At 38.4% G+C, this 23,254-nt stretch overlaps 1 long non-coding RNA gene across 1 annotated transcript in view; it reads left to right on the top strand.

The window, feature by feature from the left end:
- The window catches only part of LOC136386096 (uncharacterized), a 63,111-nt gene that overhangs the window by 19,499 nt on the left and 20,358 nt on the right, over positions 1-23,254 (top strand). The gene's annotated exons all lie outside the window — the stretch shown is intronic.

The raw sequence follows: 23,254 nt of genomic DNA on the forward strand, positions 1-23,254 counted from the left end.
TAGCAATCTTTTTAGTGGAGGCCTGGCCAGTTGAAGCTTAAGTCAATCATTTGCGTTAAAAAAAAGAAAACCACAGTCAGGGTGTATGCTACAAGGGCTTGATTATTTGCTGTTTCTATGCTTCACAGTCAGTTTCTCCCTTCTCTAGGTTCCTGAAACCTACCTGCACTGTGGTGTTTGAGTCCCTCCCTTCAGTTGAAATCTGCTCAAAACTCAACCTCCTTCTGTGTCCTGGAAATTTGCTAAGATTGAATTTCCTGTGCTCTCAATATACACACACACAAATATACTGACATGAAGGGATGCATGTTTTCATTAGCTTGACTGTAGTGATTATTTCACTATCTATAGCAAAAAAATCATGTTGTACATATTTAAAAAAATACGATTTTTACTAAAAATAAAATCACTTCCTCCAAAAAGTTTTTCTTGATCAAGCTCACTCTAATCACTTATTTCATAGCCCTGAGTTTCTATATACTGTACTCAGTAAGTATATTAATAGTAACTACTATGTTTAAAATTGTGACTATGGGTTGCTAAAAGGTAGGGTGATTCTCTCTGCTCATTTGTTTTGCCTTGTGTTTTCTCTTAATTACCTTCTCCCAAGAGAACATGTAGGGCGTGTAATCTCTATAAGGGTGTAGCAAGGATGAGGGCCCAGTGTTCTGTCCTGTGTGAATTATCTGGCCTGATTTTTTGAACTGTTTAGGATCTGCTTAAACAAGACTGCTTTGCCACACAGGGAGGGTACTAGGAACCTTTTATATGACTTACATTTCAGGCTTTAAGGTCAAATTAATGACATCTTCAAGACATTGACAGATACTGCATCACTTAACTGCCCTAAAGCCTACCATGCCTATCTACTCCTTTCAGCATCATCCCATTGAAACCTTAATCTCTTATATATGGACTGAAAAGGTTCTTATAGACATGTTTAATAGATATAAATATTTTAGTATCACCCTCATTATAAATTAGGTGGTAGAGAATAAGATATAAGTCAGAAGCAGCTCAACTTTTAAGAGACAACAGTGAGCCTGACATTTTCTTGAGCCAAATTCTAGAATGCTTTATTATAAGCATAGTTTAGGAGCTATTAAATGCAATGATCACTAGGTCCTAATTTTGTCTTACTAAAAAATAAGTCATACCAGTATAGCTTTCCATATCAGGGACATATACTAAACAAGCAAATTTGAAATTTATCAATGAGATTTGAGTTGATATTTAATAGGCATAGAATGAGATAAATGAGGAAAAAAATGGGGAAATGTGTTTAGCTATTAGTACAATTGGGGGAATTATTAGCTGCTTGAATGGCCTCAGCTAAAGGGACTGATTAATAGACTGCTATTCTGAAAAGAGATTTCCAGTGGGGAATCTTTTCTCAGCCTGATTCCTCCAACAATTTATTAAAGGCTTGTATGTTGTATGAAAGGCATACTTATAAAATCTGTGTGAAGTAATTGGGAAGGATAAAAAAATGCATTAAATGACAGAATCAAGACTTGATATGATATTGTCTGAATATACTAAAGTGACAGTCAAATCTAAGAAGATATAACTTAATATGGGTAAATACCAGGTTATATATTTACACCCAGAAAACCAACTGTATATGTATCCATTTGGAGAAAGATAGCAGCTGCTATGAATAAGAAAATCTTTTCACCGATTAGTATGTGTCAACACTGCTAAGGAAGCTAGTCCAATCCTAAAATATATTAACAGAAATTTAGTGTGTAGATGAGAGAAGACCATATCACGGTCTTTTGCGCCTAACAGACCACATCTAGATTATTGTGTTAAATTCTGGGCCCTACCCTATAGGTGAATCTTTTCTTCTGACTCTGTACCATAAAGACAACAGTTTCATTTTCACCTGGAAAATTAATGATATCCAAATCTAGATCTCCAACTAGACTTTCCTCTGATTCTCACTTGTTTATTTTTGTTTCATTTTTTTATTTAAAATAATTTTTAAGAGAGAGGAAGGGAGATAGAGAGACAGACTTCTGTATGTGCCCCAACCAGGATTCACCCAACAATCCCATTTGGGACCAATGCTCCAGTGCCAAGCATTTTTAGCTGATGCACTCTGACCAACTGAGCTATCCTCAGTGCCCAGGGCTGATGCTTGAACTGAACAAGCAACTGGCTGCATGAGGGGAAGAGAAAAAGAAGGGGGAGAGGAAGGAAGAGAGAAGCAGATGGTCACTTCTCATGTGTGCCCTGATTGGGGATCAAACACAAGACATCCAAATGCCATGCTAATGCTCTATCCACTGAGCAACTGGCCAGGGCCCATTTTTCTAACTGCTCACCAGACTTCTCTAAATGGTTGTGTCCTTGGCATCTCAAATTCAAGACATCAAGTATCAAAGTCATCATTCCCACCCCGTATGTCACCATCTACTACCACAGCAGTGTTCACTCAAGAAAGCCTGTTCATTAGTATTTGAAATCTCTGATAAAGGCACCCGTCTACTTTAACCTTATCCTGAAACCTGAGAATCGTACTAGATTTGTTTCACCTCACTCCACCCACACAATGTTATTCACCATTTCCTATCATTTCTCCTGTTGCAGCTCTCTTTAATCCTTCTATTTTCTCCATCTCTATTTGTTACTTGAACTTTGAAAATTCTGCTCAGGCATCACATGCTAGGCTGGCTGTGAACCTTTCCCTACCACCTGTTTCACCCTCTCTCCTCCAGGTAGATTTAGACACTCTTCATGCCATGTCGTTAAAGTATCTTGCTCATAATTTTGTTATAGCACTTGTCACAGAACTTTGTAAATGTTTGCTATTTCCATCCCCTCCCATTAGACTAAGAGTGTCCTGAGGGGTAGGGAATTTTATACTGTTCACTACAGTGTCATTTCACCTAGCAAAAATCAGCATTTGAGAGTGCATGAGATGACTTAAAACCATGTGTTCTAAAAAACAATTGAAGAAACTGAAAATATTTATCAAAGAGAAACAAGAATCTCAAGAGCACCCTACTATCTTCAGATATTTGAAAGAGTGAACATGTATAAAAGGGATTTAGCTTGTTTTTAGTGGTCACTAAGACTAGGATGAATAGAAGAAAGTGTCAAGGAAAGTGAATTTGCTTAAGCGAGAAATGGTATAGTAACTGATCAATGCAAATATTTAATGAGCTACCTTTTAGGCTGTAACAAGTTTCTGCTTCTAAAAGTTTCCAGTTATAAGATAAATGACTATTTGTGAAGAATATTATAGATAGAATTTATATATCAAGCATGTGGCTGAAAATATTGATCTTAAAGTTGTTATCTATCCTGGAAGTTTTTACCATCATGTTTCAAAATTTCATGTATTATTAGGGCACATTCTTCTAAATCACCAAACCATAGTCATGGGATCTTGATCTCAGAAAAATATAAAAAATATAATTAGATTTGTCAGATTTAGCAAATAAAAATACAGGACTTGAATTTCAGATTATAAAGAATAATTTTTAGTATATGTTTTAATCATGTAATATTTGGGATATACATATCCTAAAATAATATTTATAAAAATAAAATTAAAACAACTTTATCTTGAACTTGATCTGGCAATACTATCTATCTGTAATGTCATGCATAAAATATTTAACTGCTAATATCATTAATGATTATATGGGGGTGGGTTTTAATGTTGTGTCACACAGGAAATGTCATAATTCTAATGTTTCTGTATAAATAAGTGGTTTTATTTTCAACTCATATTCTAAGAGAAAGTGACTTTCTTCATTAACAGTCATTTATAATGCACTCCAAAACCACAGTGACAGAAGAATATTCAGCCTGGAGACACTGAAGACACAGTGCATGCAGTTTAAAGACGTACAGAACTATAGTATCGTGCAGCTTTAGGGAGCATGCTGTTGAGCATATGTAGAGGTAAAGCTACTTTTAGAAATGTAGATTAAAAAATTCAGTACTAAGCATTTTTAGTTTGAGAAAGTTCATACACAAAAACAAAAGTTGGGTAATAACTTGAAGAAAGAAATGGGTGGCTCAGTGTATACCCACTGCCATGAGACAATTCATAAACAAAGAATTAATCACCTCAGTATATAAAGAGTACCCTCAAATGAATAAAAAAAGTAAGCTGGCCCTGGCCGGTTGGCTTAGTGGTAGAGAATCGGCCTGGCGTGCAGAAGTCCCGGGTTCAATTCCCGGCCAGGGCACACAGGAGAAGCGCCCATCTGCTTCTCCACCCCTCCCCCTCTCCTTCCTCTCTGTCTCTCTCTTCCCCTCCCGCAGCGAGGCTCCATTGGAGCAAGGATGGCCCAGGCGCTGGGGATGGCTCCTTGGCCTCTGCCCCAGGTGCTAGAGTGGCTCTGGTCGCAACATGGCGATGCCCCGGAGGGCAGAGCATCGCCCCCTGGTGGGCAGAGCTTCGCCACTGGTGGGCGTGCCAGGTGGATCCCGGTCGGGCGCATGCAGGAGTCTGTCAGACTGTCTCTCCTCGTTTCCAGCTTCAGAAAAAAAAAAAAAAAGTAAGCTAGCAGAAAAATAGGCAAAGGATGTAAATAATAGCCACTGTAGAAAAATAAGTATATATGGCATTTGTTTGTATTTAATTTATTCATATTCACTCATAATAAAAGATATACTAATTAAAGTTATGTTGAGATGCCATTTATGATTTTTGAGATTGAAATAAATCCAAAGGCTAGTGAGGCTGTGACATAAGGTAAATATACGTGCTGTCACATATTGCAGATAGGAGTGCAAAATGGCACGATCTGCATGGAGTCCAATCTGGTGAAATCTCCCTATATTCAACTGCATTTACTTTTATGAAATTAATCTATAAATATGCTCTCACAATGTGTAAAATGAAATGAGTATCGATACATGTACCTGTTCACTAATTGCAGCATTATTTGTATTACCAACAGCAATGTATAAACGTCTGCTGTTAGGAGACTGACTCAGTAAATCATGGTACATCCATAATATGAACTATTATGTAGCTGTTTAAAAATGAATGAGGAATCTCTGGATTTACTGATAAAGGTCTCCAAGATAAATAGTTAAGTGAGAAAACTATGCAGAAAATTCTGTTTAGTATGTTGCCATTTTTATAAAATCGAGAGAATAGTGAAAATAAGTGTTGAGATTTGTATGTTCCTAAAAACCACCAGTTTACACAGGAAACTAAAAGGTACATTTACCTGTATTCAAGTGATGTTAGAAATTGGGCAGAGACGAGAAAAAGAAAACAAAAAAGCATGACACAGAGACTTATATTTGTATACCTTTTTGTATTTAATTTTTGCATCATGTAACATTTTCAAAATGGTACAGAAAGAATTATGTGATCATTATCTTTGCTTCAGTAATATTTTTTTTAATAAGATACTCCTCTTACCACAACCTCATGGACCTACCCATCTGAAAATAGGGATAATATTTCAGGTTAGATTGTTGCACCACCAGTGGTCTTTGTCAGCATTGAGAAGAACTTACCTTTTAATCTTACATGTTTTAAAATACAGAATATGAATATATTAAGTTGTTTCTCTATGGACATGTTTGTGTAAAAGTGTAAACTTGTTCTAATTCCTTTGCCCTATGACTATCATTTCTCCTTTTATGGGTACCTGTTCACCTAATTTCATGGCCCTCATTTTTTGGTAAACATCATTTAAAAATTTGTCTTGTTCTATATCACCTATGTCTTCTTGCCCCTCTCCCTGTCTTTTCTTTGGCACATTCCATCTCTACTTATCACTTTCTGTATGAGTGTATGCATGCACATACTTTTGAAAATGCACTTCTGCATGGAACTGTGCATGCTTATCTTCTGGTTCTTCTATGAATCATTCTTTGAAGCATCAATCTACTCAAACTTCCATTATCTCTTTTATTTTTCCAAATTCCTTCCAGTGAAAAAACCGCCTATACTTATACCACTTTAGAACTTTCTACATATATGAAATGATAGTGTGTTGGCTTGGAAAAAGAGTACATGCTGTTAAAAAGAGGACCATTTTGTCTTTCTTATGGTCTATGAGATCAGGCTAGAAGCCAGCAAATGTTGATAATATAAATCCTGATCCGTGTAATTTTCTGAATTTACAGGTTTGCCCATCAAATAGAAAAAGTGAATATTGAGAGAGACTAAAAGGGGCTGTGACAGTATTTGTTGGATGTTAGATTGATGTTAGCTCTTCAGTGGGCTTATATTTGAACCAAAGATTGTGTGCTTAAATAAAGGACAGTTTTAGCTGTGGAATTCCTGGCACCAGTCTATAGGTGGGGGTCATATTTTTTGAGGATAAGAACACAGGGCCTTTTGTAAAATGGCCCTGATACTCACCTAGGTGGGTGCCTCTGTAAAAGGTCAGCCTTATTGACCTCACCATTCCTTCATCTGTTGACTCAAGCAAACAAAAAAGAAAAAGAAACTCCCAATGGGGGCTACTGGCCTATTGTTAATTGGCATGACTCAGAATTACTCAAGGCCCTGGCCGGTTGGCTTAGTGGTAAAGCATCGGCCTGGCATGTGGAAGTCCTGGGTTCAATTCCCAGCCAGGGCACACAGGAGAAGCTCCCGTCTGCTTCTCCACCCTTCCCCCTCTCCATTTTTTCTATCTTTCTCTTCCTCTCCCACAGCCAAAGCCCCATTGGAGCAAAGTTGGCCTGGGTACTGAGGATTGCTCCATGGCCTCCACCTCAGGCGCTAGAATGGCTCCGATTACAGTAGAGCAATGCCCCAGAGGGGCCAAGCATTGCCCCCTGGTGGGCATGCCGGGTGGATCCTGGTCAGGCGCATGTGGGAGTCTGTCTGTCTGCCTCCCCACTGCTTCTCAATTTGGAAAAATACAAAAATAAAAATACTCAAGGCAGTATTGAACGGATAGTGAAAGGAATGGGTTGTGTTATTGTGACTTGTCAACTTGTGGGTGTCCAATCAGGGTCGATGGAGCTGAGGGTACAGTTACAGTCCACAGTGCAGGCTGAAGATATTTTCAATGTTTCAATAAGGTATAGAGGATCCAGTCATGAGAAACTGAGTAGGCTGTATCACAGATAGGTAGGTGGTGGTAGCCATTATCTGAGAGGTCTGTGTATAAGGACAGAAGGGAAAAGCAGAGCATTAGTTCTGTTCTTCCTCACTACTCCACATGTGGCTGCTCTTCTGGGTATGCAGCTCTGGGAAAGCTCCTGGGGTGTTAGAGGATCAGGGCACCAAGCACGTTAGTAGAGTGATTAAAGATAATGGTAACAAAAAGTACCATTTAGCATGTCATTGTTAAGATACTTTGTTAAGTGCATAAAATGTATCCTCATTTAATCTTCCCAGTGGCCCTATGACAAATGTATGGTTATTATCCTGATTTTACAGTTTTTGAAAATTTAAGTTCAAAGAAACTGAGTTATTTGTACAAACTCTCATAGCAAGTCAGGAATAGAGTTAGACTATAAACCATGAAATATGATTCTAGACACCAGCTCTTTTTTTTTAATGAAGGAGATAGCGAGAGACAGTCAGACAGACAGATAGAGACAAGCAGACAGGAAGCGAGAGAGATGAGAAGCATCAACTTGTAATTGCAGCACTTTAGTTGTTCATTGATTGCTTTCTCATATGTGCCTTTACCGGGGGGCTCCAGCTAAGCCAGTGACCCCTTGCTCAAGTCAGTGACCTTGGGCTCAAGCCAGTGACCTTGGGTTTCAAGCCAGCAACCTTTGGGCTCAAACCAGGGACCATGGGGTCATGTCTATGATCCCAGGCTCAAGCCAGAGACCCCACACTCAAGCTGGTGAGTTCATGTTCAAGCTGGGTGAGCTCACACTCAAGGCGATGACCTTGAGGTTTCATACCTGGGTCCTCAGCATCCCAGCTCGATGCTCTATCCACTGTGCCACTGTCTCATCAGGCTAGACACCCAACTCTTCAACTTTAAGGACCAAAGCAAAAACTATGGACTCAGTGGCAGTGGCAAGGGAAAGCTGTAATCTGAGGAAAGCCAGGCACCTGGCATGTCTTTAGTAACAAAATCATGAGCATATCTGGCAGGCATGTAAAACTGTAAAACAATTTAGGAGCCCCTAACTTATGACTGGGACTCAGCCAGAGTTTGGTAGCTTACTTCTAAGCCCCATAACCATTGTGGTTGAGATTATAGATACAGTGTCTCAATGAGGAGCTGGGACATACCCAGGCATGATGGCAGCACACAGAAAACTCAGCTTTGAGGAACAAAAGGAAGCAGAGGCAACATTATGGGGTCAAAAGTCCTGCTTTCCTAGCCTCGTGCAAGTCCTTTTCACTCAGGATGAAGCTGGAAGTAGTGTCAAGCCTGCGGGGGGGGGGGGGGGGAGAAGCAGTTAGTGCTCTTTTTTCTTCTGCCTGGAAGTCCTGTTGTTTTGTATTTGTCATTCAGATTACATAATCATCCCTACCTGAGAATGACTAGATCTCTCCAGTCATCATGGTACCATGTAATAAATGACTCAGAATTTGTTCAGTTGGAACACTTATGGAAGGCCATGCACTCACCACAGAAGTGAAGACCACTCTGAAGCTACAAGAGGGAAGCCCAAACCCTTCCATCACATTGAAAGCTCTCCTCCACAGCAGATTCATGGCCATCTAGCTTTCACCAAACAGAAACAGCCGCTGAAGAGGGATGGTGGCTTTCTCTTTTCATGACTCAGTTACAGACATTTCAGGAAGGGATGTTGAATTATGTATTAGAACATTGATTGGCATGTTCTAACTTTTAACCCTCTGTGTCTCCTCAAGCATTAGCACCTCTTGGTAGATACTGATTGTACATCCGACAGCGGCAAACAAGCAGGATGCAGGAGTCTGCACATATGCTTTTTCTGTTTGGATAAGCAATGAATGTAAAAGTAAAAATGAATATGACGTGAATCATAATATGCTTTTTTGTTTTTCATTTTTTTTAGGTTGAGTGCTATAGCACAAAGACAGGCTGAAATCAGCACAGTTAAAAAACCCACTGGAGTCTGGTTTTGCCACTTGTTCAGCAATCAGTTAATGGGCAGACCTTGTACAATAATTTGCTCACTAAGGACATTTGCACTTCTCACAGAACACTCTAGGTCCTGCAAGATGAGAGATAGGAATCACTTAAACACAATCACTTTACACTAAAACTAGAGACTTCAAGTCTCTTTCCTCCTCAGGGATTTTTTGAAAGTATTATAGTTTGTCTTATTTGATAGTTGCCTTGGGAAAGCTGACACATGGATGGGTGATTTCATCAGTTATCAAAGAAGAAACTTAGCCAGTATCTCACTCTCCTTTTGCAGAGCTCTCTGAATAGATACGGAAATCGCGAACATTGTGGGAGTTACCGGTCAGCTAGAAGTTCTTCGGGGACAGGGAATAAAAAGTCACGCTGACAGATGAATCAAGAAATTCCTCAAAGATTGCTCACTACCTGTGAGCAGCCAAAAATATAAAATAAAATAAAACATAAAACTATTGCATACAGTGACCTAAAATTTCTGCAGACATAAATCTGAAGGACCTTGTCAATTGTTTTTGAAAAAAAAAAAAGAAAAAGAAAAAGAAGCACCCTACATACTGCTTTATTAAAACTCCAGGTAAAGGTCTTCTTGAACTAATCTATTCCTTAAAGAGGAATCTCTCGTTGGATCCTAGTGTGCACCTCCCAGAGTAGACCATCGAAGTCCCGGGTTTGAATGCGGTTGGAGGGGGAATGTAGTGGTACTATAGTTCTGAGTTTGGATCCAATCTATATTCAAATCCCAGCTCACAATCACTTAGCAGGGGCAGTGCCTTTATCATTGCTTTTCCCTACGCATAGTTCTCATTAGCTACTAATTACAGTCCCCCCTTCCTTTTTTCTATTCCTAAAACCCTCCCTTACAGAAATTTTAGACTTATTCTTTGACATTGGTCAAGGTACTTGAAGTTTCATATTCACAGAGGTGATAATGGCTGACTCACCGGTTTTTTTTTTGGTTTTTTTTTTGATGTGGTGAGATTAAATTAAGTAATATATGTAAAAAAAAATTACCATAATTTTTGACATATTCACCATTCAATAAATGGTAGCTTACTAGACCTTTAAAATGAATAGTAATAATATTTTAATAAAAATAAATGTATTCTTTATTGGTTGTGTTTAAGTCGACTCAAAGGATTCCCTTTTTCCTGGCCCTATGTTACTTGACTTATTTTTCTTTTTTGGTTGTGACAGTATTTATAACACATGGGGAATACTCATGCCTGAAACTGAGCCATTTAGACTTATTTCATGCACCTTTATAAATGCTTTATATTAAGAATCACTATGTGCACAACCACTTCAAATAAGCATTTAGCTATACTATGTGGAAGGCTCTGTGCTAAGCAGTGTCATATGTAGAACAAGCTTGATTTGTTTAATGGCTTTAAGATAGAAACGACTTACAGGGTCAGGACTAGGGAACTAAATGTCACCCCTAGAGTAGGCTCCGGTGAGGCAAATTCTAATGTAGGTCCTAGAAAGAAGTCCACTCTAACAAACAAAACACAATTCACAGGAGACCACAGGCAAGTAGTTTACTACCACAGTCAACATCAGGGAATCCATCAGGAAGCAGTGAAGTAGGTGAGACAAGGATATCAATAAGCAATCCCGAATCAGCAGAGAATTGAAATAAGGAATGTCTACTACATGACCCTACAACAGACCATATCTGGTTAAATGATCCTATCATTATCTTATATTATCAAGAGCCAATCCCTGGTATTGAGCATATGGAATAGAGACGCATGGATTCTGAGGCCAGATGAATCTGTTAAAACTTCAGGTCTGTTACTTATTTGCTAGATGACCTTAGATCCATTATGTAATCTCTCTGAGCTTTGATTTTCCTCTCTGTAAAATAGAAGTAATACATATGTAATCAATGATTCATAATTATACTGATAATTAAAGCATCTAGACTGTGGCGTTAGTGGCACTTCTCCCATGTTATTAATGTTTACTAAAGTTGTAGGAGCTCCAGTTTTTTTTTTTTCTTTTGTATTTTTTCGAAGTTAGAAGGGGAGAGGCAGTCAGACTCCCACATGTGCCTGACGAGGATCCACCCAGAATGACCATCAGGGGGCGATGCTCTGCCCATCTGGGGCGTTGCTCTGCTGGGACCCAAGCCATTCTAGCGCCTGTGGTGGAGGCCATGGAGCCATCCTCAGTGGCCAGACTATCTTTGCTCCAATGGAGCCTTGGCTGTGGGAGCTCAAGAGAGAGAGAGGGAGCGAGAGAGAGAAGAGAGGAGAGGAGAGGAGAGGAGAGGAGAGGAGAGGAGAGGAGAGGAGAGGAGAGGAGAGGAGAGGAGAGGGGAAAGGATAGAGAAGCAGATGGGCACTTCTCCTGTGTGCCCTGACCGGGAATTGAACCTGGGACTTCCACACACTGGGCCGACGCAGGAGCTCCAGGTTTGATCTTGCTTTTGAAAGTCTTTAGCCCCTGGGAAGGAAATTGACAAGGGCAAAGCAGGGCTTCAGTCTTAGAACTATGGGCCTAGTCTGGTTACAAGACAGGAAATTGTACTGTGCACAGGGAAAATAGAATAAGTAAGAATCTAATTATAAGGACCAAAGGTAGCCACTTCATTATAAAAACAATTTAGAAATCCAGTCACCAGAACTAGAGCACAAAACAAGGATGGGATTATGAGCAATAGTAACTTAATACTAAATCTTGTGACTGTAGTTAGAGCTCCTTAAATTCTTCTTCACTTACAAGTTTATGATTTGTTCTAGAAATAGGACTGAACTTATAGATGTATGTGGAGGGAGTAAAGAATTGGCTTTAGAAAAGGAAATAAATGTCCTTGGGTATTGAGAACTATGGAAGACCAAATATCAGTACATAAGACACTGACCTTACAGTCTAGGTCAGTGCTATCCAGTAGAAATTTTAGCAATTATTAAAATTTTCTGTATCTATAATTTTATATGCTATGTCCAATATGGTAACCATTAGCCACAAGTGGCTATTGTAACTGCAAGCTTATTTTAAAATTATATGCAATTTATCCTACTTGGAGTTTGTTGAGGTTCCTGGATGTATAATTTTTTCCATCAAATTTGGAATATTTTTTGGCCATTCTTTCTTCAAATAGTCTTTCTGCCCTCTTCTTTTCTCTGTTCTCTTTCTGGAATTCCTACAATGTGTAGCTTAAAATGCTTGATGTAGTCACACAGGTCTCCGAGAATCAATTCATTATTCTTCATATTGTATAATCTAGAAACCTATTTTCAAGTTCATGGATTCTTTCTTCTGATTGCTCAAATCTGCTGCTGAGCCTGTCTAGTGTTTTTTGCCCCCCCCCCCCACCACCATCACTTCAGTTACAATTTTCAACTCCAGAATTCCTATTTGGTGCTTTTTCTTCTTTTTTTTCCTCCTATTTTTAAAATTTCATTCATTTTAAATTATTGTGTTAACATAGAGTCAACTGTCTCACTGAATATAGCACCCTCACCCCCCACTCCAGTGTCCTTATTTACACCCGTTGTGCCCCACTCCCCTGAACTTCCTCCACCCTTCCCTCTGGGACCTACTGTCCTGTTATCTGTATCTCTGTGTTATGTATATATAATTTCATTAATCCCTTCACCTTCTCTGATCCGATCTCCTCATCCCCCTTCCCCATGACTGCTGTCCTTCTGCTACCTGTGAACCCACCTCTGCCTCTATTCCATTTCTCAGTTCACTCTGTTCATTAGATTCCACATATAAGTGAGATCATATGATATTTGTCTTTCTCTGCCTGGCTTATTTCACTTAGCATAATAATCTCCAGGTTCATCCATGCTGTCAAAAAAGGTAAGATTTCCTTCTTTTTCATGGCCATGTAGTAGTATTCCACTGTGTCTATGTAGCACAACTTTCTTTTTTTTTTTTTTTTTTCCATTTTTCTGAAGCTGGAAACAGGGAGAGACAGTCAGACAGACTCCCGCATGCGCCCGACTGGGATCCACCCGGCATGCCCACCAGGGGCGATGCTCTGCCCACCAGGGGGCGATGCTCTGCCCATCCTGGGCGTCGCCATGTTGCGACCAGAGCCACTCTAGCACCTGAGGCAGAGGCCACAGAGCCATCCCCAGCACCCGGGCCATCTTTGCTCCAATGGAGCCTTGGCTGCAGGAGGGGAAGAGAGAGACAGAGAGGAAAGCGCGGCAGAGGGGTGGAGAAGCAAATGGGTGCTTCTCCTGTGTGTGCTGGCCGGGAATCGAACCTGGGTCCTCCGCACGCTAGGCCGACGCTCTACCGCTGAGCCAACTGGCCAGGGCGTAGCACAGCTTTCTAATCCACTCATCCACTGATAGACACTTGGGCTGTTTCCAGATCTTGGCTATTTTAAACAATGTTGCAATAAATGTGAGGATGCATATCTTCTTCTGGATCAGTGATTTGGTTCTCTTAGGATATACTTCTAAAAGTGGGATAGCTGGGTCAAAAGGCAGTTCCATTTTTAATTTTTTGAGAAAACCCCATACAGTTCTCCACAGTTGCTGCACCAGTCTGCATTCCCACCAGCAGTGCAGGAGGGTTCCCTTTTCTCCACATCCTCACCAACACCTATCATGTGTTGATTTGTTAATGAGCGCCATTCTGACAGGTGTGAGGTGGTATCTCATTGTGGTTTTAATTTGCATTTCTCTAATGATTAGTAATTTTGAACATTTTTTCATATGCCTATTGGCCATCTGTATGTCCTCTTTGGAGAAGTGTCTGTTCAGTTCTTTTGCTCATTTTTAATTGGATTGTTTACCTTCCTGGTGATGAGTTCTAGAAGTTCTTTATAAATTTCAGTTATTAACCCCTTATCTGACATATTGGCGAATATATTCTCCCATTGTGTGGGTTGTCTTTTTATTTTGTTAATAGTGTCTTTTGCTGTACAAGAGCTTTTTAGTTTGATATAGTCTCATTTCTTTAATTTGTCCTTTATTTCACTTGCCCATGGAGATAAATCAGCAAAAATATTGCTACGAGAGATATCGGAGGGTTTACTGACTATGTTTTCTTCCAAGATGTCTATGGTCTCATGACTTACATTTAAGTCTTTTATCTATTTTGAGTTTATATTTGTGAATAGTGTAAGTTGGTGGTCTAGTTTCATTTATTTGCATGTACTTGTCCAATTTTCCCAACACCATTTATTAAAGAGACTGTCTTTACTCCACTGTATGCTCTTACCTCCTTTGTCAAATAAATACTAATTGACCATAAAGGCATGGGTTTATTTCTGAGTTTTCTGTTCTGTTCCATTGATCTTTTCTGTTCCATTTGATCTGTATGCCTGTTCTTATGCCAGTACCATGCTGTTTTGATTACAATGGCCTTGTAGTATAACTTGATATCAGGAAGTGTGATACCTCCCACTTTATTCTTCATTTTCAATTTTGCTGAGGCTATTTGTGGTGGGGTTTTTTTTGGTTCCATATACATTTTTGAAATATTTGTTCTGTATTTTTTGAAGTATGCCATTGGTATTTTGATAGGAATTGCATTTTTTATAGATTGCTTTGGGTAATATATTAATTGATAATTTTATTCTTCCTATCCATGGACACATTACTGGTATATGCTTCCACTTGTTTGTATTTTCCTTGATTTTCTTTATCAATAGTCTATAATTTTCCGAGTACAAGTCTTTTACCTCCTTGGTTAAACTTACTCCTAGGTACTTTATTTTTTTGTTGTTGCAATAGTGAAGGGTATTTTTTCCTTAATTGCTCTTTCAGATAGTCCATGCTCCAGGCCTCTCTCCATTCCCCCTGTGGAATCTAGCCTAGCAGGACAGAATATCCACTGCCTAGGCCAGCTGACTGTGAAGCTCCACCCTATCCAATGTACATGAGCCTCTGTGCCAGTGCTGATCACGAAGAGCAAAACTCACCTCAGCTGGGCCAGGTGTGAGGAGCCCTTCCTTAGCATACCACTCTAGCAAGGGTTGTTAGGTCCTCAATCAATGCTGTCTGTAGCTGGGCACTGGATGTGCCAGCCTTGGGCCTCCCTGGAAGTAACCCAGCACAGACCAGTGGGAGATACAGCCCGTGACTGGCCCTTAGCAACCTTCCTGGAGCTATAAGCAATCCAGAGTTTGTGGCTGCCTCTGCTGGGCCCAGGTGCATGTGGAAATACCAGGTACATACCTAGGCTGGCTTTTATCCACTCTGTGCCTGGGGAAAAGTCCACTTAAAAGTCCAAGGTTCCCTGAGTCAGTACTTCTGCAGATTCTGTTTGCTGGCTGCTTATTCTATTTGGTGCTATTTAAAAACAATTTTTATCTCTTTAATGATATTCTATACTTGATAATATATTATTTTTAGCTTTTCTTTAGTTCTTTAGGCATGATTTCCTTTAGTCCTTTGACCATATCTAAAGTAACTAATGTAATATCTTTGTCTGGTAAGTACAATATCTAGGCTTCCTAAGTACAATCAATAGTGTCTATTGATTGATTGATTTACTAGCTATAGGCAAGACATTATTTTTCTAAATGTCTCACAATTATTTTGTTGAAAAAATTTTGTATTAAAATTGACCTTTTAAAATAATATATGTGGCAACTCTAGAAATCAGATTCTTCCTCTTTCCCAGGGTTTGTTGTTGCCATTTGTTGTTTGTTTGTTTATTCTGGGTTTTCTGTTCTTAACTTAGCTTAAGATCTTAACAGACTTAAGTATATTCATTTAGTAGTATTTTTGAACTAATTCTGTAAAATTTGTTTGCTTTGTCATATGTGGCCACTGAAGTCTCTGGTTAGCGTAATGATTAGCTAATAATTGTTTAATTTAAAATAAATTTTAATTTAAATATAAACTATTTATGACTAGTCTATTGATCATTGCAGCTCTAAGTCCTTAATTTTTTGTTTGAACAATACACATATGAAAAACAAATAATTTATTAGTATAAAATAGTTGTCAACTTAGTGTTACCTTACATAATGAAACAATAGCTTTCATGAAGGAAGAAGACTTTCCCCAAAAAATAAGATTCAATTTGGCCTTGAGGAATTTTCAGGGTTTGCAATGAGGAAAAGAAGTAGAGATTTTGAGTAGTCAAGCAAAAGCCACAATGGAACACAGATTCCAGAGACCATGTTTAACTTTGTTAAAATGTCTTTAACAAAGTTTACAAAGGTGATTGATAGATCATGGAGAGCCTCAAATTTCCAGACTGAGGCATTTCATATTTATGCATAGTAGGAAGCCATTGGAATTAAACAAATTAAATAGGGGTTAGCCTGACCAGGAGGTAGCACAGTAAATTGAGCATCGGGCAGGGATGCTAAAGACCCAGGTTTGAAATCCCAAGATCTTTGGCTTGAGCACGGATTCACCAGCTTGAGCGCAGGGTCACCAGCTTAAGAATGGGGGCACAGACATGGCCCCCTGGTGGCTGGCTGAAGCCCCCTGCTCAAGGCACATATGAGGAAACAATCAGCAAAAAAAAAGAAGTCATTAAATACAATGGAATAATATGAAACTGTTTAAAAGAAAACGATTGCTCTTTGTGTACTGATATGGGAAGGTTCAGAGCTAACATGATATGAGTCATTAATTCAGTGAACACTTATTGAACCAGGCATTGTGGCAGGGACAGAAAATCCAACAGTTATAAAGACAGACAAGATCACTGCCCCCAAGCCTGACCAGGCAGTGGCGCAGTAGATAGAGCATTGGCCAAGAATGCAGAAGACCCAGGTTCAAAACCCCAAGCTCACCGGCTTAAGCACAGGGTCATCTGGTTTTAGCAAGGTTCACCAGCTTGAACCCAAGGTGGCTGGCTTGAGCAAGGGGTCACTCTCTGCTGTAGCCCCCCAGACAAGGCACATATGAGAAAGCAATCAATGAACAACTAAGGTGCCGCAATGAAGAACTGATGCTTCTAATCTCTCTCTCTTCCTGTCTGTCTGCCCCTATCTGTCCTTCTCTCTGTCACACACACAAAAAATCACTGCCCCCATGAACATTATAGGAGGAGCAGTGTAAGATTCATATGATGACAGTACTGTATCAGTTTAATTTATAATATAATAGAGTTTGTAACATTCAATGACATTGTTGGCTTTGTGAGATAAGTTAAATAGATAAATTAAATAATCATAAATTGTAATGTGTAAGCAATACCACCAGAAAAAGACATAAAAGGAAAATTAATAGAATGAACAACAGAAACTAGAAGGGCTGCTTTAGAAAGAGAAGGTCTCTCTAGGAGTTAACGATGAAGTTGAATTCAAAGGAACGAGAAAGGGCCATGAGAATAACTCAAGAACTTTATAACTCTTTGTATGACGTTTTTAAAAACATGGGCCTGTATTGTTTGTATAGTTACAAGTATTATTTATCATTGAGTTATTAAAGAATAAAAACCCACTATGCTTGTTATTTTATACTCAGTATTTATTATTCTAAGATGTAATAACCATGACATTGTGTAATGTCATGGATAAATATAAGGGCGCATCCAAATGTCAGATTCCTTGTTAGCGCAGAATGTGTTGCTCTGTGTTTCAGAGGGACTTTGAGAAAGCTGCTTCTTACTGTTTTTTATGTTAGATTTAAGATACCTGGCAGTGCAGTCCATCAGTACAACGCATTACTTGATGAATCTGAGTAGCTTCTTTTTTTTCCGAATGCCTGGCACGTAGTTGCGGTGGGGCAGTGTCTTCAAGGGCTTTAATCAAAGCTTTTTTGTTGTTTTTTTTCCTAAATGCCTCTTAAATCCCTGAGAAGACATGTGAACTTGGAAAGCAAGTTTCAATGTTTTTTGTTTGTTTGTTTTACTTTTGCTTTGTTTTTGTTTTCCCCAAAGGGTTAGATAATGATCAGGGATTTGGGAGACAGAACTTCTTTAAATGACTGTCTCAGCAGTGAAAGAAGCCTTGGGGGGAGATTTCTGCTGCCTTCTCAGCCTGATCCAGCTTACAGTGATTCCTATAGAGTTGCTATCCACATGACAGCGAGTTAGGCTGATTTGCAAGGATCCAAGGCATGACTTGAAAACTCTCTAGTAAAGTTGATTGCTTGGTTTGGGATGCAGTACCACCAACGTTCAACCCTCTGTTTAGGTCAGGATATAGCATTATTTTGGGAAAATCAACTGTGGAGTAAATGACTCCATAGCTCCTCTGAGTGACTTCAGGTTGCTAAGCAACTAGTTCTGTGTTTCTGTCCTGCTGAGGCTTCCCAGTCTACTGACAACCATGTTATTATAGCAGTTCAGTCCATTGCTAGAGCCAGATTATCTATCAGCAGAAGACTAGAGGAAAGTGAGTAAAGAAAACAAAAATGGTAGGAAGTAATAATACTGATGAAATTAAGTATATGGAAAATATTTTTGTGCACAAAGAAAGTCATTGTCTTACTGTTTCTAGACATTTGGGATCTTTCCCGGTTCAGTCTTTATCCTGTTTTACTAATATGTGGGATTCGCATTTCTAAACATCTTCCACTTATTTAGTTACAGACAACAATGTGTTGGTAGCTGTTTAATAACGGGCTAGAGGGGCAGACTGAGGGAAGCTGTTAGAGCATTTGCTGATTTCTATGGTATAACTTCTACCACCATGGTGGATTTCAAGCTACCAACATAACACCCTTGAACTCAGAGTTCGGAAGAAACATATACACAGAGGCAGATTAAGGCTGGTTGAGGCCCTGGGCACAGAAGAAAAAATTGGACCCGTTACATTAGCAAAAAAGTGTAAATTTGGGGTTTTGCAGGGCCCTTCAGAAGTTAGGGCCCAGGGTGCTGAGTGTGCCCGCCATTAAGTCCACCTCTGAATATACAGTCAGCTTTTAAGAGAGACTACTGTTGATTCTACCAAACCATGGTGAGAGTTGGCCCTGAAATTTCTACTGGTATTAGTGCCAAATAATCTTTGTCTCGGGTTCTGCTTCTAGAGGACCCAAAATAATAAAAGCCTTCAAGCACTTTTTGCCTTAATCATTTAGAGAATTTCTAAAATGAATTGATGGTATTTATTGAGCTCTTACTATGAACCAAACACTATATTAAGTTCTATTTCCTATTTATATTATTTCATATAGTTCTCATAGCCACATATGTTAGGGGTATTATTATTTTACAGATGAAAAGACTAAAGTTTAGACAGATGAATTAGTTTTTCTAGTGTCACAGTTTTTAGATGGTATAGCTATAATTCAGAAACACTGTTTTGTCTGGTTTTAATGGTCCCATGTTCCATGAAGTGTTCAGGAGGCTTATGGCCTGCATTTTCTGAGATAGTACCTCAATTCTTGCCTTTCCTTCATCATTTTGCAGACAAAAAATCAGGCTGGGGGCCTGTAAGTTGTCTCATTAACTGTCTAACTGAGCTTTCCAAGTCTTCTCTTCACACACAATATGTTAGTCCTGCCCACATGCCTTGACCTGCCTGCCTGTCCTGGCTCTCCCTCCATTAGAGAAGGCAAATACAATTAGACTTTTCATCACAAAATTGCCATCTGCTCCCGAATGCCTTTTTAGCTGTTTGTGATCCAAGGACACTTTGAAAACCAGCATTAAGCTACCAGGGAGATGCTTGAGTACTGTAACGCTTTCTACAAATGCCATGATGTCTGAATATGCAAATTAGAAAGGCGGGAGTCTATCATACCCTCATTAGGTGGCAGGAGAGACAGCTTCTGTTTCATTATCCAGAAGAAAAACAACAACTGTATATAGTAACTGCTTCTCTCTGTAGTTGTCTAACAATTTTGTTTTCTCTCCCTTCTTTGCCTTCACACCTATTTTAAGCTTATAAAAAACTTAATTTTCTGACAAAGAGCTTTGCATTTTATCAAGAATGATCTTGTAAGCTGGTGCTTTATCAAAGGGTGACTGGTTTGACCTTCAAGCATGAGTGAAAATCATTTAGTTTAAGAACATGTCAATAAGCAGTACACCCAGGCCTTGTCCATTAAATAGCATCTATTAAACATTTCCCTTAAGAATTTGCTGACCTTCCTGTAAGGTGTTCTCTGAAACACACAGGTTCTATTCATCACATTGATCAAGAAGATTGACATCTACTCATTTCACTAACTGACAAGTTAGGTCAACAATTAGTGGAAGCAGCAGTGAAGTTTTTAAGTTCATGCTTTTGTACTGTGTTAAGCACAATGCCATGAGTCACCTTTTCAATCTCAGAATATTATATTTTCAGGCCTGCCTTTGGCATGCAAAGGAGAAAAGAAAAGAATCTGTGACACAGTCTTGATGTTATATTTGTTTTAGTATGAAAGGTTAGTAAATAAATAGGGAAATCAATTCTGCAATATTGAACATTTAACATTAAAATACATTTATTGACTTAGCCATTAGATTATTTTGTAGCTGTCTTAATATGGGAAAATGTCATGGGAATTTTACAACTTGTAATTCTTAATTTTATAACAATAGCTTCTGAAAATAAATTTTCTTAAGAATCTAGATTTTTTTTTCTTATTTAGATTAATTTAAAACCTTTTAGGGAGAGAATTCTTAACTCTAAAAAATGTAATCTCCTTTTTCTGAGGAAAAGAAAAGAGATTCTAAATACTGACATGAACATTTAATTTAAAATAGAAAGTATAAATGCTTCCTGAATATCTAATGAACTATTATATATAATGGTGAAATTAATTCAAATAAATTCTACTGGCATTTGAAATTAGAATAAAAAAGGAATCTTCCCCAAATAGAAGCATGGGATCAACCCATATTGGAGATTTTTTGATTAATCATTTATAAATTTTGATAAGATTCACAGTGCTGTCTGCAAGGTATATCAATAATTTCAACTAGAACGTCTGAAGAAGAAAAGTAACATTGTTGATTTCTGAATCAAGACAAATATCATCAACAAAGCCAGCATTGGCTGCAAAAATATCACTTTATTTGACTGACTGAAATCCCACATTTTTGAGGTAAAAGCATTAAAAGACTTTTTTAGTAGTAGTATATTTTTCAAATACTTCAATCTTGTTTTAAAATATTCTAAAGCTGTACAGCTCTCCCGTCTCTCTGTCACTGAGATGGAACTTACAGCTGTACCACAACCTGAACAGATGGTGTGCTGGAGTAGTTTGAATACTGAAGGGCTTTCCAGAATAAAAAGCATTTTTATGAGCCCACTATGAATTAGCTGAAAGGACAATTAATTTTCATTTATCTCAAATTTAATGTAAATATAGTGAATTTCTATTTAATGTCACTTTGCCAGAGGTCCTTCCAAAAACAAATTGGGAATGTGCAATGTCAATGCTCATACTCAGATCAAAGCCTGAGCGTTAAGTTAAAGTTACACCTAGTTTTTTGTCCAAAATGAATCTTTCAAATGTTTACACTATCCAATTATGCAACTTGGAGACTATTTATTTTCATCTCCTTTTCCAGTACTCTTTCAAAATCCTTTATTTCCCAACTGCATATAAAGTTGTCTTTCTCAAAAATGTCTTGAAAAAACAGGGAGAACATTAGACCAAGCAACTTTTCTTAGAAATAATGGGAGCCAATTGATATGTTCCCATCATACCTGAAATCATGAGTCATTATGTCTGAAAGCATGCAAAAGTTTGACTTTAATTTTGCAAGGCTAACATTAGATAGAATCTATAATGTAGACTTCTAAGTACATCAGAATCACCTGAAAAGCATCTTTAAATGCAGATTCCTGGACCCCAAATTTCAAGGGCTTCTTTTGCATTAGAAATTGAGTTGAGTTTAGGAATTTTCATATTTAAAAAGAAAACACTACATTTTGAGAAGCTCGAAGATAGTGCTTATAAAACCTCATCACTATAATTTTTACCACGTAACTATTGATTTTTTTCACTCATGTTATTGCCTACTCCATGAGTTCTGTCCCCAGGCACAAAGCTATGATCTCGAGTGTGATGATAGAATAGTGTTGTGATGGAATGGATTGATGGGTTTGGAGGGAGTGTGTTTGTGAGAAACGACAGGAGTGGGGTGCTAATAAGTCACACTGGAGTATTAAATATTGGGAGGGGATATCTTAGCTGTATCTGAAGTATTTTATTCTGAGATTATGTATTTTAGATTGTGCAATGGAGTTGAGATTATTGTAAGGATTTTGACCCAGATCAACTAACAATAACAATAACACTGCCTATGACTGACTGGAGCAGTAAAATCCAATCATATCATTTTCATGTCTGGGAAGGAGTTTTAGTAGCCATTTTATGTCAGTGTATGAAGGCAAAAAGTGTGTTAGACAATGAGTTGACTTAGAATATACATACGCAGAGAATAGGCAATCTTTTGTATTTTTCATATCTATATTATATGTGTGCATGTGTTCCAGTCATCAGCAAAGTGCTTCTCATTGGGTTGTTGATTTCCCCATCTCTTGATGTTTGTTTTTAATGTACTAAAGAAAAACAAAAAAAAAAAAATTTAAAAATCCAGTTACATAGTGCTTTCCTACCACTGTTTGGTAACTTGCCATGCTTAAAAATAAACTTTCCAGTCTGACCAGGTGGCGGTGCAGTGGATAGAGCATCGAACTGAGACACGAAGTACCCAGGTTCGAGACCCCAAGGTTGCCAGCTTTAGCATGAGCTCATCTGGTTTGAGCAAGGCTCACCAGCTTGAGCCCAAGGTCACTGGCTCAAGCAAGGGGTCACTCAGTCTACTATAGCCCCATGGTCAAGGCACATATGAGAAAGCAATCAATGAACAACTAAGGTGCTGCAACAAAGAATTGATGCTTCTCATCTGTCTCCCTTCCTGTCTGTCTGTCCCTCTCTCTGACTCTCTCCATCTCTGTCACACACACACAAAAATAATAATAAATAAATAAACTTTCCATAATATTCCATGTGACTGAAACCAATGGCTGATTACTGAACATTAGCAGGTCAGAAACATTGAGAAAATCTTTAATTCCTCCAAGAAGGAAATAAATGAAAAGTTTCTGGAAGAATAACAACCACAACAATAACAGCAACAGCTATGATTATCTAATGCCACTAGTTTTTCTAGTAGAAGGAGCTAGTTCTAGTCATTAGCCAATGTCTAGAGAACTGATTATATTTTATAATGCTCTTCCCAACGTGGCCATTCCACTTAGGGACGTTAAATATTTGTTTGTAAGAAACTTCCAAATATAGATTGCATTATAACCTTTAAGAATGATGCATATCTTAGAGCTGAAGTGTATAAATCTGAGTATCTTTCGTTTAGCATCCAGTATTTGTTTGCCA

This window comes from Saccopteryx leptura, chromosome X, assembly GCF_036850995.1.
Source record: "Saccopteryx leptura isolate mSacLep1 chromosome X, mSacLep1_pri_phased_curated, whole genome shotgun sequence".
NCBI classification, from domain to species: Eukaryota; Metazoa; Chordata; class Mammalia; order Chiroptera; family Emballonuridae; genus Saccopteryx; species Saccopteryx leptura.